Source organism: Gavialis gangeticus, unplaced genomic scaffold, assembly GCF_001723915.1.
Source record: "Gavialis gangeticus isolate Ggan-Ray unplaced genomic scaffold, GavGan_comp1, whole genome shotgun sequence".
Taxonomy (NCBI): domain Eukaryota; kingdom Metazoa; phylum Chordata; order Crocodylia; family Gavialidae; genus Gavialis; species Gavialis gangeticus.
This window is the reverse complement of record NW_017729029.1, coordinates 57,344,682-57,360,066: the sequence shown is the minus strand read 5'-3', so window position 1 is coordinate 57,360,066 and position 15,385 is coordinate 57,344,682. Positions and strand designations below refer to the sequence as shown.

General features: G+C 43.0%; 1 protein-coding gene across 1 annotated transcript in view; it reads left to right on the top strand.

Moving 5' to 3' along the window:
• Positions 1 to 15,385, top strand: part of AFF2 (AF4/FMR2 family member 2) — a 635,691-nt gene that overhangs the window by 50,211 nt on the left and 570,095 nt on the right. The window contains exon 2 of the mRNA XM_019521659.1: positions 6,586 to 6,681. The gene's annotated coding sequence lies outside the window, so the exon portion shown is untranslated. The remainder of the gene's footprint in view (positions 1 to 6,585; positions 6,682 to 15,385) is intronic.

Genomic DNA, 15,385 nt, shown 5'->3' with positions numbered 1-15,385 from the left:
CTGGGGGCCCTTTTTTTTTTTTTTTTTTTTTTTTTTAACTACTGCTCTGTGCCTTTCTGGGAGAGGCTTGCTCTGCACAGCTTGTAAGGAGTATGTTCATTATAAAATTTTATTTTTCAGGAAACAATAAATTGGAAAATTTGTAGCTAATCTGTTATTGTCACCCTTTATCCTGCTTCCTTAGTTGCTGTGGCATAAGGGTATGTTCTTATTTGATTCCTTTCATGTCGGAGAGAGCTACCTTACATATTGTACACAATATAATTTTTTTAAGAGCTATCTATTAAAGCACAATGCAAAATTTGAGGTTGCTTGCATTATCCAATATTACATTTTCCCGTATGTGTCATAGAAAATGTATAATTATCTTTTACCTATTCAAAGAAATCCTTCTCTTTCCCTTAATGCTGTTCTTTTTCATCTTCTTTGATGAGGGAGAACAATGTTTCAAAAGTTCCCCATTAAGAGTATGGTAGTAAAAAAAAATATATATATATATATATATAAAATATGACTCAAGTAGCGTGTGTGTGTGTGTGTGTGTGTGTGTGTGTGTAAAAATAAATAAAATACATACATACGTGTGTGTGTATGTGTGTGTGTGCTACTTGAGTCTTTCTCCTTGATAATAGATGCTGTTGCCTCCATAGAAGAAGTTGCTGTCTGGGATAAAAATGATCCCTGGCATGCACGTCTCCTCGAATGTCTCTTGTTATATGCACATAATGTTATGGTTGGCCAGATATATTCTGCCCAGAGCATTGCGTGTAGTTAGGTGTATGTAGCAAAACACTGATGGCAAAAACAGGATCAAATTGTAAACTGCTGCTTATAAGATCCAGGTTCTTCCTGCTTGGTTGTCCTTGAGGAGCACTTGTGCAGATGATGTTTTCTTGGCCACTGGAGTTGGGACAGTTGAGAACGCAGGTGTGGCCGGTGCTTGTCATGCTGCCTTACTTGGAAAATGAGTAGCCGCCTTCTGCTGTAGCTGAAGCCTGTACGTAAGGCTCAAGGGTAGCCAGAAACTCCAAGGATCTGGATTTGAGATGGTGAAGACAGCTGCCAAACTATGCAGAGGTCACACTTGAGAGAGAAGGACACAATCCGTTGGCTAGCAAGGTGCAGTGCAGGTTGTGGTCACTTGTGGTCACCTGGAAACCCGGACTAGGTAAAAGAAAGACCTGGAGATTATGACCCACTTCAGCCATCAGTTGGCAGGTGCTCTGGGCTGAGGGAGGAGCCCTGAACCTTGCCAGGATACTTCCCTCTGCCAGCCGGCACCACTTTATCCAGACTGAGCCTAACCCCGCCATGCTTTCATCCAGGTCTGTATTTCTGCCAGCCGCTGCAAGAGCAAGGACATTTTTCACACAGTGAATTTGATTCACTGACTTTCTTGCCTTTTTTATGGCTTCTGAAAGGGTATTTAAAACACTTTGTTACTGACTAAAACGAGCACATTTCAGATGCTCATCATTCTCTTTTAACTCTATTATCCTAATAAAGAGGGAACCACTGTTTTCCAAACTCCACAGCCTTCCTTGGTACAGTAGTATCTGGTGCTGCTTATAAATTGCTGGCGCATTGTACGTTCTGCATACTCCATTGTTTTTATTGTGGTTTAATCTTTACAAGTGTGAAACTCTTATCTCGCATTGTGTTGAATGATAATCCAAACTGCTTTTGGAGGACTGTTTGGATTGTAAATATTAGTATATAGAAAACCCACTAATGTGTAAAAATAAATAAATCAAATACATAAAGTAAACACATCTGAGCCAGGGAGAGAGGAAAAATAGCAGCCAGCTTGTTTTTATTGCAGCCTCCATGCAAGAAAATCTGGCTCATCTCTCGTCCTTTTATTTTGCCTGAATGTTGATTCATTCAGCTTATCATTTAAAAGAGCCTTGGCTTTAGCAATGCTTTGCCCAGCCACTCTGCACAAAAGTCTCCACTTGATAAAAGCACCATTGATAGCAGGCTGGGGATGTTATCAGTCGGGGAAGTTTTTTGCATGAAACAGTTTAAGATTGTTTGTCTACCGTTCCAGCACGCAGCTGTTTAGAAAACTCATGCCTCCCGCAGTATTTCTGGATTTCTCTGAGCTCAGTTCATTCTGTTTTCATATATGGGCCACAGTTAAACAAGAACAAATCTACTCGTGAGCACTGGAATACAAGAAGATATCATGTATACTGATGGTAGCGGCTCCAGTGCAGTGCATGCCCTCTGCCTCCCAGAGCAATAATGGATTTAGCTATCATGTTTATGCATTTCAGGCCACAGCGTGATGGTTGATTATTGCCTTGAATTTGCAGGTGTTGTAGGGGCTGAGGGTGTGGACAGACAACATGATTACACAAAGAAATGTATCCTGGATTTTACTTTGCTATATATTTATACCATAGTAAGGAGCAGCAGACACAGGGGAGGTTCTCCTAGATGCCGACAGTAGGTCCTAATTTACCTTTCATGTTACCCTTCACATCCCTTGCTAGGTGCAACTCCAATTGCGCTTTGGCCTTCCCGACTTCATCCCTGCATGCCCGAGCAATGCTCCCTGGTTATTTGTCCAAGTTTCCACTTCTTACAAGCTTCCTTTTTGCGATTTGTAGTTTACTGAGGAGTTCCCTGCTAAGCCAAGCTGGTCTTCTGCCAGACTTGCTAGTCTTCCTGCACATCAGGATGGTTTGTTCCTGTGCTCTCAGTAAGGCTGCCTTAAAGTACACACAGCTCTCCTGGACACCTCTCCCCTGTCTGGCTTCCCAGGGGATCCTGCCCATGAGTGCCCTGAGTGAGTTGAAGTCTGCCTTTCTGAAGTCCGGGGGCCTTACACTGCTGCTCCCCGTCCTTCCTTCCCTCAGGATCCTGAACTCAATCCTCTCGTGGTCGCTGCTGTCCATGTTGCCATCCACTACTACATTCCCCACCAATTCTTCCCTGTTCGTGAGCAGTGAGTCAAGAAGAGCATGTTCCCTACTTGGTCTCTCCAACGCTTGCACCAGGAAGTTGTTTCCAATACTCTCCAAATCTTCCTGGATTGCCTCTGCACTGCTGTATTGCCCTCCCAGTAGATGTTAGGGTGATTGAAGTCCCCCATGAGATCCAGGGCCTGTGATCAGGAAACATCTGCCAGCTGTTTGAAGAAAGCCTCATTTACCACTTTCTCCTGGTCTGGTGGTCTACAGCAGACCCCACCACCACATCACCCTTGTTGCTCTCTGCTCTGACCCTAACCCAGAGCCTCTCAACAGTCCTATCTCCAGTTCCATACCGGAGCTCTGAGCAATCATATGGCTCTTTTACATGAAGTGCAACTCCTCCTCCTCCTCCTCTCCCCTGTCTGTCCTTCCTCAGCAGTTTGTACCCATCCTTGACAGTGCTCCAGTGCCCTATGCTGCTACCTTGCAGAATGGGGGGCTGGGTTTGCATTGACCCCCAGATCTCCTGGGGTCAAAAAATCCATGCCAAAAAAAAGCAGGGTGGCAGTGCACGCCACCAAAAACCAGAGCCTGGATGGCCAGAGTCATCTCCAGCTGCTGGCCAGGCTCCCTGCTGCAAGACTGCCATGGCTGCAGCTCCCTGAGGCCCCCAGGTAAGGCTGCTGGAGCCAGCACAGTTGCTACCCCCTGCCTCCCCTACCCCACATGGGGTAATCTGCCACGAAGCAGAGCACATGTGGCACAGGCATGTCCCAGGAACAAGTAGCAGTGATGCAAGGTGTTCTGCTGCCACCTGTCCCCAGAGAAACAAGTGGCTGCGCTCGTCTGCAGGCAGCCTCAGTGTGCTCTCGTCTGGACATAGTCTCCTTCCTCGCGGAAGGACCACGTCTCCTAGACTTCCTCTGCCTGTACGGTCAATGGCACTATTATTTATTGGCATTTCCATAATGCCTAGAAGTCACAGCCAAGGGCCAGAGCTTTCCCGGGAGTAGGGGCTGCACACCCGGAATGAAAATTTGGCCGTGACTTGAAGAGCTTATAATCTAAGCCAAGTGTATTCAGAAAGACAAACCTGGAGGCACGAAGAAATGCTGAGATGATAGGCAACTACATGATAATGCTTTCAGCACTGTTCTTTAGGACTTAAAACATAGGGTGGGCTGCAGGCATGAACAATGGTGTGATGGATAGGAGACTGTATCGGGATGGAGGAACTGGAGGTGCAGTACCCAGGTTGACTCCTGACTTCCTGACCTTGAACAAGTCACTGATTTATTTATTTTTTTTGTCCTTTTGCCTCTTTTTTTTTTTAATTGGGAAACTGGGAATTTTGCTTTCCTATCTTACTAGGCTGGTGTGTGAAGATAAAAACACATGAATGATTTTAAGGGGTATGGATACCATGGTGAAGAGGGCTGGATATATGTACCCAAACAGAATATATTGGTATCTAGAAATTCCTCACATCTCCAAGTCTTCAGGTCATAGTCCATTCAAAGGAATTATTTAAAGACACAAAGGAAATATCAGTAAAATGACCTCTGTTCCAATCGACAGCATCTCTTATCAGGATGGGGCTTACAAATTTACGGATAAATACTTAGATATCTTGTGAGGTCTGAAGATAGCGACACAAAGATATCTTACATTTGCTATCATTAACAATGGTCTGAGTAACAAGCTAATTTAATCGTGTTCTGTTTCTCCAACTGCTTGGCTTTAACGCTGAACAGTAATTTATGCTTACATCGGTAGCATTTCATAGATTAAATTTGTTAGAATAGTGTTATGGTGAGCTAGTTGTTCACTGCCAGCTACAAGTAGATTTAATCCTTTTCTTGAACTCTTTGTTATTTTTCTGCATGTTCTCCACTGACCCCTGTTTGCTAATGATACATTTTATTAGTGCCAGTTAGAATAAATTGGTCTGTTAGGTTTAGAGCAAAGATGTTAATGGTGTTTTCAACCTTAGCACAATGAATATCATGCAAATTGCCATTCATGCACTTCAGGATGCAGGGCCACTACCGCTTTTGCAATTGGTGCAATTTGGGAGTTTTGCACAATATTTTATTAGAATTCTGTTGATAAATACTTTTTCGTCGCCACCATGCAGTGGGTGGCATCTTTCATTCCCAGGAGCCTGCTCCACTTACTCATGAGTTTTCTTTTAAAAGGTGATAGTTATGCACTCCATTTTTCTTCCCTTACTGGCAAGTCACTGACATCAATATGAATAACGTGAGCAAGATTTTTGCCCCCTCTCTTCAGACGTTACTGCAGGAACAGTTATTCTCGTAGGAACACTTCTATGGTTCATTTAAGTCCTTTTACTTCAATGGAGCTATATGCATTTACACTAGTGGAGGATCCACCCTGTGCACATCGATCTTCTGAATCATTACAGTAAAATGATTCAACCTCTGTAAAAATAAATAAATAACTAAATAAAATAATAATAATAATCTCTATATTTTTAGTCATTCATTTTGTTGTAACAAAATAGAAAAGATTTTTTTTCAAATATTTCTGTTGCTAAAGGAAGGATGGTGAGGGAAGTCTAAAGGAGCTCTCTTAGGTGCTTTAAGGATGTAATCAATAAAGTCATTCATAAGCCAGAACAATAATTCAGTTCGTGTTTACCAAGAGGGAAAATCTTATTTACCAAGGGGGAAAATACAACTTTTTATAACTGAAGTGGTTTGTGTCTAGAAATTCAGATAATCTGCTCTCAAATTCTCCAGACAGGAAGAAGCCCAAAACAGATTTGTCAGGGCTCCTAACCCAGCGCACATCTGGGTCACGTCCTAACTTCTACTGAACTTGACTCGTGCTGCTTTTTAATTGTAGTTTTGGCAGTAACTGACCTTTTTAATAGGGAATAATTTGTGGTTTTGATCAATTTTGTAACGGTTGTAACATCATGTAATATATTATCTCTAAATTCCTTCCTTTAAGGACCAATTTACAGTAGAGGATCTCAGTGCCCTGAAAGTTCAAGGCTGTTTGGGTTCGTGTCCCAAATATTCATTTCTGAGTTTTAAGAATGTCCTGTGTTAATCTGAATCCAGTGCCAGACACTCTGGTTTGGGCCTATCTCTGATTTTTATGGTCCTTTTAACATAAAGAAGTTTTCAGAGGCATTTATAGGTAGCTCATAAAAGGCCAGGAGAAGAGAAAGATCCTTATTATAAAAGAACGGCATAATGTCAGCCTGAATATAAACATTGAGAGCTTTTGCTAACAAGAGCTACTAGAGGAATAGTTTTATAATCTACAAAATTATAGAGGAGCATCAGGTAGGGCAAGCATGATTTTATCCTGATTTACGCTCCAGGAATCTCAATGGGGAAAGCTTAAAATGGAGTTGAATGGGATCCGGGTAGAATTTGTCAAAAAAATAAAATAAAATTGTGCATTCTGAATATAAATTCCTCTCTCTCTCTCTCTTTTTTAATCAGTTACTGTTTTGATGGAAAAAACTAAGTATACTGGGCCAAATCGCCAGCTGGCTCAACTTGAATAATAACATTGAACAGTTCTTTGGAAATTTAATGTAGTTGTGCTGACTTGCTGCTGGGGATACCTGATCTTTAAGTTACAATGCCATTGTTCAAAGCATTTTAACAGTTATTTTTTCCAGGTGTGGCTTATGGCTTCTACCCCAGTGTACATGGCTGAGAAGTTGGCTCCATCTCGACTGACATCTGTGGATATGTCCTTCTGGGAACTGTGTCAGGTAGGAGCATCCTGCTGCTTGTAACCCCCCGCGGGTCTCACATTTAGGTTCGTTAAGACCGTGACTTGCAGCCCTGCCACTCCAGATGCCATTCTTGGATTTCAAAGTTAATCCAGGCCTGAGCAATTGTGTAGGTGTGGACTGTGTTTTGTTCTGGGATGAGACTAGCCCTGCTACATAAAGGTTGCTGCACATGCAGTACTAGATCTCTGGCATCATATTTGCTCTCATGCCCATCTGTCAGAGTGGCATCATGCCCACTTCCAAGGTACTATGCCAGTTTCAACAAGGCGCAGGTGCCAACCAAACATAGATTTAGTAAGATATCCTGCAGAAGATCCTCCTGGTAGCAAGTAATGCCAAATTAGGCCCACATGCTTCATTATGAGGGATCACATCTGTTGAGGCTTGTGGGCCTTATACCATGAATTACAGCTTTTATCTTCTCTTTCTTTTCCCTGAATGCCTTAGTGAATAGCGAATTAAATTTATGAACCAATGAAAGGCCTTGATTAAAATCAGGATTTTTTTTTGGTGGTCTCTCTATTGAAATCTCAAATTTCAAGTGGCTGGAGTATATATCTCACTGTTATGGACAGACTTCTAGCACCCTGAAAACTCACAGGGTCACTGCAAACAATAGAGATATCTATCCTTAAATGAAGTGTCTTGATACCTACTGGACCCCAAATCATGTTTTGCTCTGGAATCATCATCTAGGAGGAAGAGATGACAGTTATAGTAAGTGGTAGTCTTAATTTTCTGTCCTCGGGTCCCTCATTCTCTCCAGGGGCTTTTCATTGCAGCGCGTAAGCTATCGCAGCCACCAGCCAGCCAGTCGCCTCTGCATCCATTTCACATTTTGCAATGCAATGTTTAGAAGGCGACTACGTGCGTGCGGTGGTAGTGAAAGCAGATAATCTTTCCCTCTCGGAGGAGCTGCGGATGCATATGGAGACGGTGTGTATGCCACATTTTGGGGGCAAAGACCTGAATGGTGGGGAAAGCTTCAATACCAAAACTACAGCTGCAATTAGCTATGCCTGCATGGCTAGCTAATGAGATGCTGCTGCCAGTGATGGTTTCTGGGGATTTGTGAAGGAGCATAAGGAAGTAAGGACCCCAGCTCCCATGGAAAGTTGATGGGAAATGGGGCCAATTCCTCTTTCCACCTTGGAAAAATCTCCCCCTGAATCCTTAGCTTCCTTCTTGCATTTAAGTGAGGGTAGAAAAATAGCAAAAGCCATTTTTTCACAAGGCAGGCTACAACCCCCTGAGTATTTTTGCCCTGATGTGCATGGTAATTATTACTTCTAATGGGAATAATTTGAGACATGAATTTGGATCTCAAATTTCCCAGACTTTGAGGGGAGTAAGGCCTGGAGCATTGATTTAGACCAATCTTTAAAAATTAGAGAGAGATCTGAATATTGTAATGCTGGTGATTGCTGTTAATATTGTACACCTCGCTAACATGGTTCCACTCATCAGTTCTCAGTTGCTTGTGTCTCGGTCTCCTTCCCAGCTCAGGAACTGTTTGTTGGCAGTGTTAGAAACCTGAAGTTCAATTCCTCTAGACTCCTGGATGCAAGAGTGGCTCATTAGACTCCATTTGGACCATAAGGAAAATTAGGGGGAAACTAGGGTCTGCAGCAGATATATATAGCCCTAGCCTAAATGAACTCCCCCCAGTCTGGTTTCTCATAGGGGTTCATGCCTCAGGATCAGTCTGCTGCATATATATATAAAATAGATATATAGAGAGAGACACTTATTAATTTGGAATTGCTTTGGGTTAACAAAACTTGAATTTTTACAATTTTGTTGGGTGAATCTGGTATCTTTTATTAGACCAACTTAAATAGTTAGGGGGAAAAAATTAGTAAGCTTTTTTTTTCCAAATGTTTTTCCCCCCCAACTATTTAAGTTGGTCTAATAAAAGATATTAGATTTACCCAAAGAACCTTGTCTGCCTATGTCCTTACACCAACACGGCTACAACCTACACCCCTGTATGATTTTATTTTAATTTGGAATTTTTATTTTATTAAAAATCACACCCCTCAGGAGTGATTTTATTTTATTTTTATTTTTTTTGGCTGCGTTTGGGGTTTCTTCTGTTTTTTAGCATCTGGTTGGGATTCCACTAGCTAACTACACCCATTTAAAATGTGAGTCATCCTCTTTTCTTCTTGGAGCCTGCACTGTAGCAGCACACCGTAAGTTTTGACCAGTTCCCCATGACTATGTACGCATTACTCATTCTTTAACTGCCCGAAAAGACCAAGTTTTTTTTTTTGCATTACAGGTCTCCTGGCAACATGGAGGCCAACAGGACCACAGGCTTGGTGGTCTACTCAGTAGCTTGTGATACTTTCTCTGCCTGATGCTTTCTTGTGTTTCTCCTTGTAGCAGAGCACTAAAGGGTGCCTGCTAATTTAAGGATGAGGCTGCCTGGCTAAAGAGCCCTGTTTAGTCTGCAGGGCTCTCCAGCTGCTGGGGTAACAGGGAATAGGGAACACCTGCACGAGCCACATGATGGGCTGGTGGCAGGGTTTTGGCCCAGATAAGCTACGGCTGGGGTCACCAAGGAGAAACCCTGGTGGCCACCAGAGAGAGAGCGAGCTCCTGCAAGTGGAAGTGGTTGGAGAACCGATGCTGTCTGCTTTGTTCCCCAGCACGGTGGCACTTGCCTAGGAACCTCCCAGGTACTTATGCTGGAGAGATTGCAGTAGAGAAGGGGCATAGTACTTGTGTTGTAGATGATGGGCAACTTACAGCCTGGAGGCTTTTGGTTTGTGTTTCTGTCTACATCTGGAGGACCGGGATGAGGCTAAAAGGAGAGGTTTGGAGACCTCATTTTGTGCCCTAGAGCCAGAGGGGCTCAGGGATGGTACATAGGCTTGCCCTTAGGCTGGAGGGGCAGTCCAGCCCCAGCTGGGGAAAGAGAAGGATCCCCCAGGTGGGTTGCAGCAGAGCCTGGAAGCTAAAAGGGGAGTCCTGGTGAGTAAAGGCTGAGAGTTTTCCTCCCCACTTCTTTCCCCCTGCATAGGACCCAGAAGGGATAAAGGGTTGCTGTTCAGGGCCAACTTGGTTGTGAATGCCTGGAGAGGTGGTAGTTTTTGGTGGAAAGTGGTTGCTTGAATTTTTGTTAGTTTGTCCAGAAGACTGGAAGTGACTGTGAAGGGAGGTGGAGTTCACATTGTAGGCGCCTTAAAGCACCCTGCGTGTTTTCACCCCTTGTGGGCAAGGGTCATCCACTAAGACTGGGAGGCCCGGAGCCTGATGGTGGAGCCTAATTCCCAACTGTGTGGCTGCTACCAAAGAGCTGAGGCCAGGCTAAGTGGGCCTAGGTCCAAAGGGAGCAGCTAGAGCAAATTAGGCCCCAGCCAAGAGGGTCAAGACCTGGACAAGTGAGAAAGGGGAAGCCAAGTGGCTCAAAAAAATCCCCCTTTCGCTCCAAGTCTCAGGACACCGCCCGCATAATTAATTCCCTGAATGTTTCATAGTTTCATAGATTTAGGGTCGGAAGGGACCTAATAGATCTTCTAGCCCGACCCCCCGCCAGGGCGGGAGAACAACAACAAAAAAAACCCAAAAAGAGAAACGGGACTCAAATGAGTCCAGCCAGGTAGGCATCCAGCCTCTTCTTAAAGACCCCCAGGGTAGGGGCCAGCACCACTTCCCTTGGAAGTTGGTTCCAGCTCCTAGCCGCCCTAACTGTGAAGTAGTTTTTGCGGATGTCCAATCTATACCTCCTCTCCATCAACTTGTGCCCATTGCTCCTTGTTATGCCAGCGGGCGCTAGGGGAAACAGCGTCTCCCCCAAACCCTTCTGGTCCCCCCTAGTGAGTTTATAGACGGTCACCAGGTCCCCCCTCAGCCTTCTCTTGTGGAGGCTGAATAGGTTCAGGTCCCGCAGTCTCTCACTGTAGGGTCTGCCCTGTTGTCCCCGGATCATGCGGGTGGCCCTCCTCTGGACCCTCTCCATGTTGTCCACATCCCTCTTGAAATGGGGCGCACAGAACTGGACACAATACTCCAGCTGTGGCCTGACCAGCGTCGCGTAGAGGGGGAGGATCACCTCCTTGGCTCTACTCGAGATGCACCTGTGGATGCACGACAAGGTCCGGTTAGCCCTGCCAACCATGACCTCGCATTGTCGGCCCATGTTCATCTTGGAGTCAATAATGACTCCAAGATCTCTTTCTGCCTCCGTGCTCTCAAGTAGGGAGTTCCCCATTGTGTAAGTGTGCTGCTGGTTCCTACTGCCCACGTGCAGCACCCTGCACTTGTCCGTATTAAAACGCATCCTGTCCCTGTTAGCCCACCCCTGTAACCTATCCAGATCCCTCTGCAATCTCTCACTCCCTGCTAGCGTGCTCACCTCCCCCCAAATGTATGGCAGCCAAGAGAGAGGCCAGAAGCCCAGAGGAGCTAGCGAGTGGAGGGGCAAGGCAAGCTAGCCGGCCACTTGGGTATACGACCTCCCAATAGGGTTGGGCCTGCCACAGGCTCTTTCTCAGGTTTTGTTTCTGCTGCTTTTTTCATCTGCCAGCAATCTACTTTCAGGATATGTCTAACTGGGACATGTGTGCAGTTTTAATTTACTTAAATTGGATGATTGTAAGTACTTCTTGGACAGAAGGCCGAAGAGCACAATCCATCTAGAATGACAGAATCTACATACGACTCTCTCTGGCGTGGCTAACGTGAATATAGACCTGTTTGCTTCAAACCCAAACATTTGCTTCGGACCCCAGAGCTGAGTCTGCAGTATAAACTACAAACATTTGTGCAGTGTCCAGACTTAGTATTTACCATCAGGTGAGTGGATTCAAATTAGCTGGTGAACAATGAGTTTGAGTTGCAACAGCAGTAAAAACACTAGTCTGTCTTCAGAGTCGGAAGGTGTTGGTTGTTCCTGATTCAACCCGTTAGTCTGCTAGAAAATAAAATGTAGCTTTCCATCCTCCTGCCTACGCAGTGCTTGCCAGCTAGCACATGGGGGCACAGTTTGAGGTCCAGACTCTAATCTTTCCAGTGGTATTGCATTGTGTGAACTGTGATTCATGCTATTTTTGTCAGACAGGCAAACCAGACTCAACATATCCCACTAATAGAAAGCATTGTAAATGTTATGGTGTTTATTCTATGCTTATATCATTAAGTGAAGCATTTTTTCAAATCCTGGTGATTCCTGCAGATTGAATTTTATTTTCGTAATGATACAAATATTGATATTCGAACATTCTGTTATTTATGCATCATTAGGTATTTCCCTCACAGCCTCTTCCCATGCCTTTCCATTTAAACCTAGAAAACATATGCTGCAGTACACTTCACCTATTTATTCTTTAAGAGTTAAAATAATAAAAACAGCACAGTGGGGTCTTATCCATAAACAATGGAAACATTGCTCTAAATTCAATACTATTTCTGTTTTTATTATGTGATCGCTTTTTTTGTTGTTAATCACTTGCCCTACTTAATTCATTCATTATACTCAAAAGCTTTGAGATTAAACCCCCAGGCAGGATAGCTTCATATGAATCCTTTCTTTTTTTTTATCTGTTCCAAGTTAGATTAAGCCTAGGTCCTGTTTAATGAGGTGCCACTTGCTGGCTTTTCATGCAGAAAAAATTCCTCCTACTCTGTGGTATGTATATACCATATAAATTATAAAATATTTTAGATTTTTCTGAATTTCTGACGAACATATCCTGCAGAAAACACTATTACTACAAGTTCCCTGGGATCTGGGGAGCTAAGTATCTTTCATGTGACGTTTTTTCCCTTAAGTTTTTGTAAAAGATCCATCTTGTTTTTAGTTTATTTCATTTTATAGAAAGATCATTTTTTTTCATGCAGTATTGAGTGTATTATTCTGCATAGTAGATAATGCTGTCCTAGTATCTACAAATTGTAGCAGCAGTACTGTGATGGCACTGATAGCATTTTTATTTGTCCACGTGACCTCACTTCAGGAAACTTACTCCAAGAATGGGTGTATCCACCCTACAATGTCAAAGCTGTACCCCAAATCAATCTTTGGGCCACGCCAGTTCATATAGTCATTAGCACCCAGACTACTCATGTGGACCTGGAATCACATGTAGTTTCCTTTGACTCTTCAGCCCAAAAAGCATGATTTCATGGGAGCCACATTCAGTTTACTGGAGTTGACAACTGCTAAGTGGTTGTTTCAAAACCTTGCATATGTCAAAGATAAAATCTCTTTGAAAATCAGTGGTATAATTTCTCTAGGTGGTCAAGGTGGGACAATGTGGGACTGATGGTCTAGATTCCTTGCTTACCAGTTCCCAATCACAGGGCTCTAAATGCATCTTCTTTTGGTATTGAGCAGTCTTATAGTTGAATGCTTCCGCTATAAAATGCAATATAATTCAATGATTTGACTTGGTGCCATCTGGTTAGCACTTTTGTCACTATGTGGTGTTTTCTACTACAGTAACTGTCCATTCTTATAGCTTTTTTTCATTATTGTAACTCCAAGGTCCCATGTTCTCTGAGTCTGGTTTTCATTCACAAGGTTCTTAAGAGGACATTACATCTAGAACTGGGCAGGAAATGCATTTTCCCATTGTAACTTATCACAAATTACAAAATTTTCCCATTCTGCACTGGGATAAAATGGGGGGAGGTTCTGTCTTTCTACAATGAGCCTGAATTCATGGCACTTCACATGGCACATGGGAGATCCAGATACAAGTTCTCTGGTCTTTCTGATTCAGATTGGGGCCTAAGTTTGGACCCTGGGTCTTCCATATCTTACATGAGTGCTCTGACCCCCAGATCGTTGTTCATTCTGAAGTGGGCCTCTCAGTCTTTCATGTTTCAGTTGTTCGAGTTTGCATGAATTAAATATTTATGGACTCATTGGCTTGAACCTGGTTCTCCAACATCCCTGATAATTGCCCTGCTCATCAGGCAATAGAAAATCAGGCTATAGAGGTATGATCTCTCTGATGTGCTGAACATTTAATTGTTGCTAAAACACAGAACAGTTTCAACAGGAGAGGCTCAGGGAGACCTGAACTGGCCTGCGCGTTGGCTTGGGATCCCAGCTGGGATGTATGAAATTCAAATTCAAGTTCCCTTCTACCAGATTTTGACCAGGCCTTGACCTTGGTTTCCCACATCCAAAGGATGACCAGCCAGTCAACTTTTCTGGAAGCCTCTTTCTCCTGGTTGGTGTTGACCTGAAATCCCATCCTGGATTGAGAAACCTTTTCCAAGAAAATTCTATCCAAATGGCCATGTTCCCATGGCATGTTTCGATTCTGACAAACTGGTGTTTTCTGATGGAAAACTTTTTTTTTGTTGTTGAGAAATTCTTGACCACCTGTCATCACTGCTTGCATTTCCATGCTGTGGTCAGTATTTAGACAAGTGCTGTAAATGATCTACCTGCCTGAAAACAGGGCCTGTATCTATTTTATGCATATCCCTGGCACACAGCTAAGGAAAAAAAGAGAGAAGCTCTTAAGAATTCTGTTAAAAGCAAGCTAGTGGCTTTGGTTATGGATGGGAGCTTTGCCCTGAGCTGCATGAAGCTGTCTTGCACAAGATGTCTGTGAAACTGTTCAATTTTGTTGTATAATTCAAATGTGCAGCTACCTCTCAAAAATAGGGAGTTAATAGCACTGCCATGTTGCACATCCTCATTCTGATTTAGTGGACCTGTGCTAGGCCTAAAGCTCTGTGGAGCAGAGGTGCTAGTTATAATGAACGGTGCTGGGTGATGTCATGGTTTTATGCCATATGAATGAGGATTAGCTGGAGCCACTTTCAGTTGGATAGAAAGTCAGAATTTAAACATGCTGATCTCAAACCTGGGCATCTGGTGTTCGAAACCTTCCAGTACACAGTCAATTACACAGGCATGCAAGAAACTAGCCGTTGGTCGTCCTTTTAACACAGCTGTGTATTGAATTGTTGCAAACTATTTGCAGAAGCTCTCTTGAGGATCTATGCATGCATGAAAAATGTGGCTTGTTTCTCTATTTGCTTCTTAGACATATCTGTTCTGGCATATCTCTTGATGTGGTGTTTAATGGCAAAAAGCACTGGTTGAGAAGATATTTTACAGCCAATGAAGTAACCAATGGATAAAAAGGGAATCTAACTTCATGAGCTGCTTATGAGCAGACTGTGATAGCCATGAATTTGTTTGAAAGGATTCAGCAGTTGGGCGGATTTATTTATTTATTTGATACTAAAAAGAATGAATTAATGGGCAACCACAAACATTTGTCTAACATTAGTCTTCACTATTGGAGCTACATTGGCTATTTGGGATTGGTCAAGTAATTCATGTTGCTGCTGTTGTGAATTGGAATAGTATGTGATCATTTTTAGAGCAAATAACCATGATTTAAAAATAAGTGTCAACATGTGACCTCATAAAGACATTTATGTCAGTACCATCAGCTTCAGTAAACAAATTCATTAAAGATCTGAGTGTGTATTCACAGGAAGATTATTTTGTACTATTATCCTAGCTCTACTTGTGATGATAGGAAGAAGGAAAAAAATACTTCAAAGCATCACTGAGAAAAATTGGTAATTTTTTTCTTAAATTGTGGTTCAAGTTAGTTCTGAAGATGAGAGAGAGGAAAAAGAAACTTTTTTATTATATTATAATTGTTTTTTGAGGTCTGCTATGATCAACCATGATGGC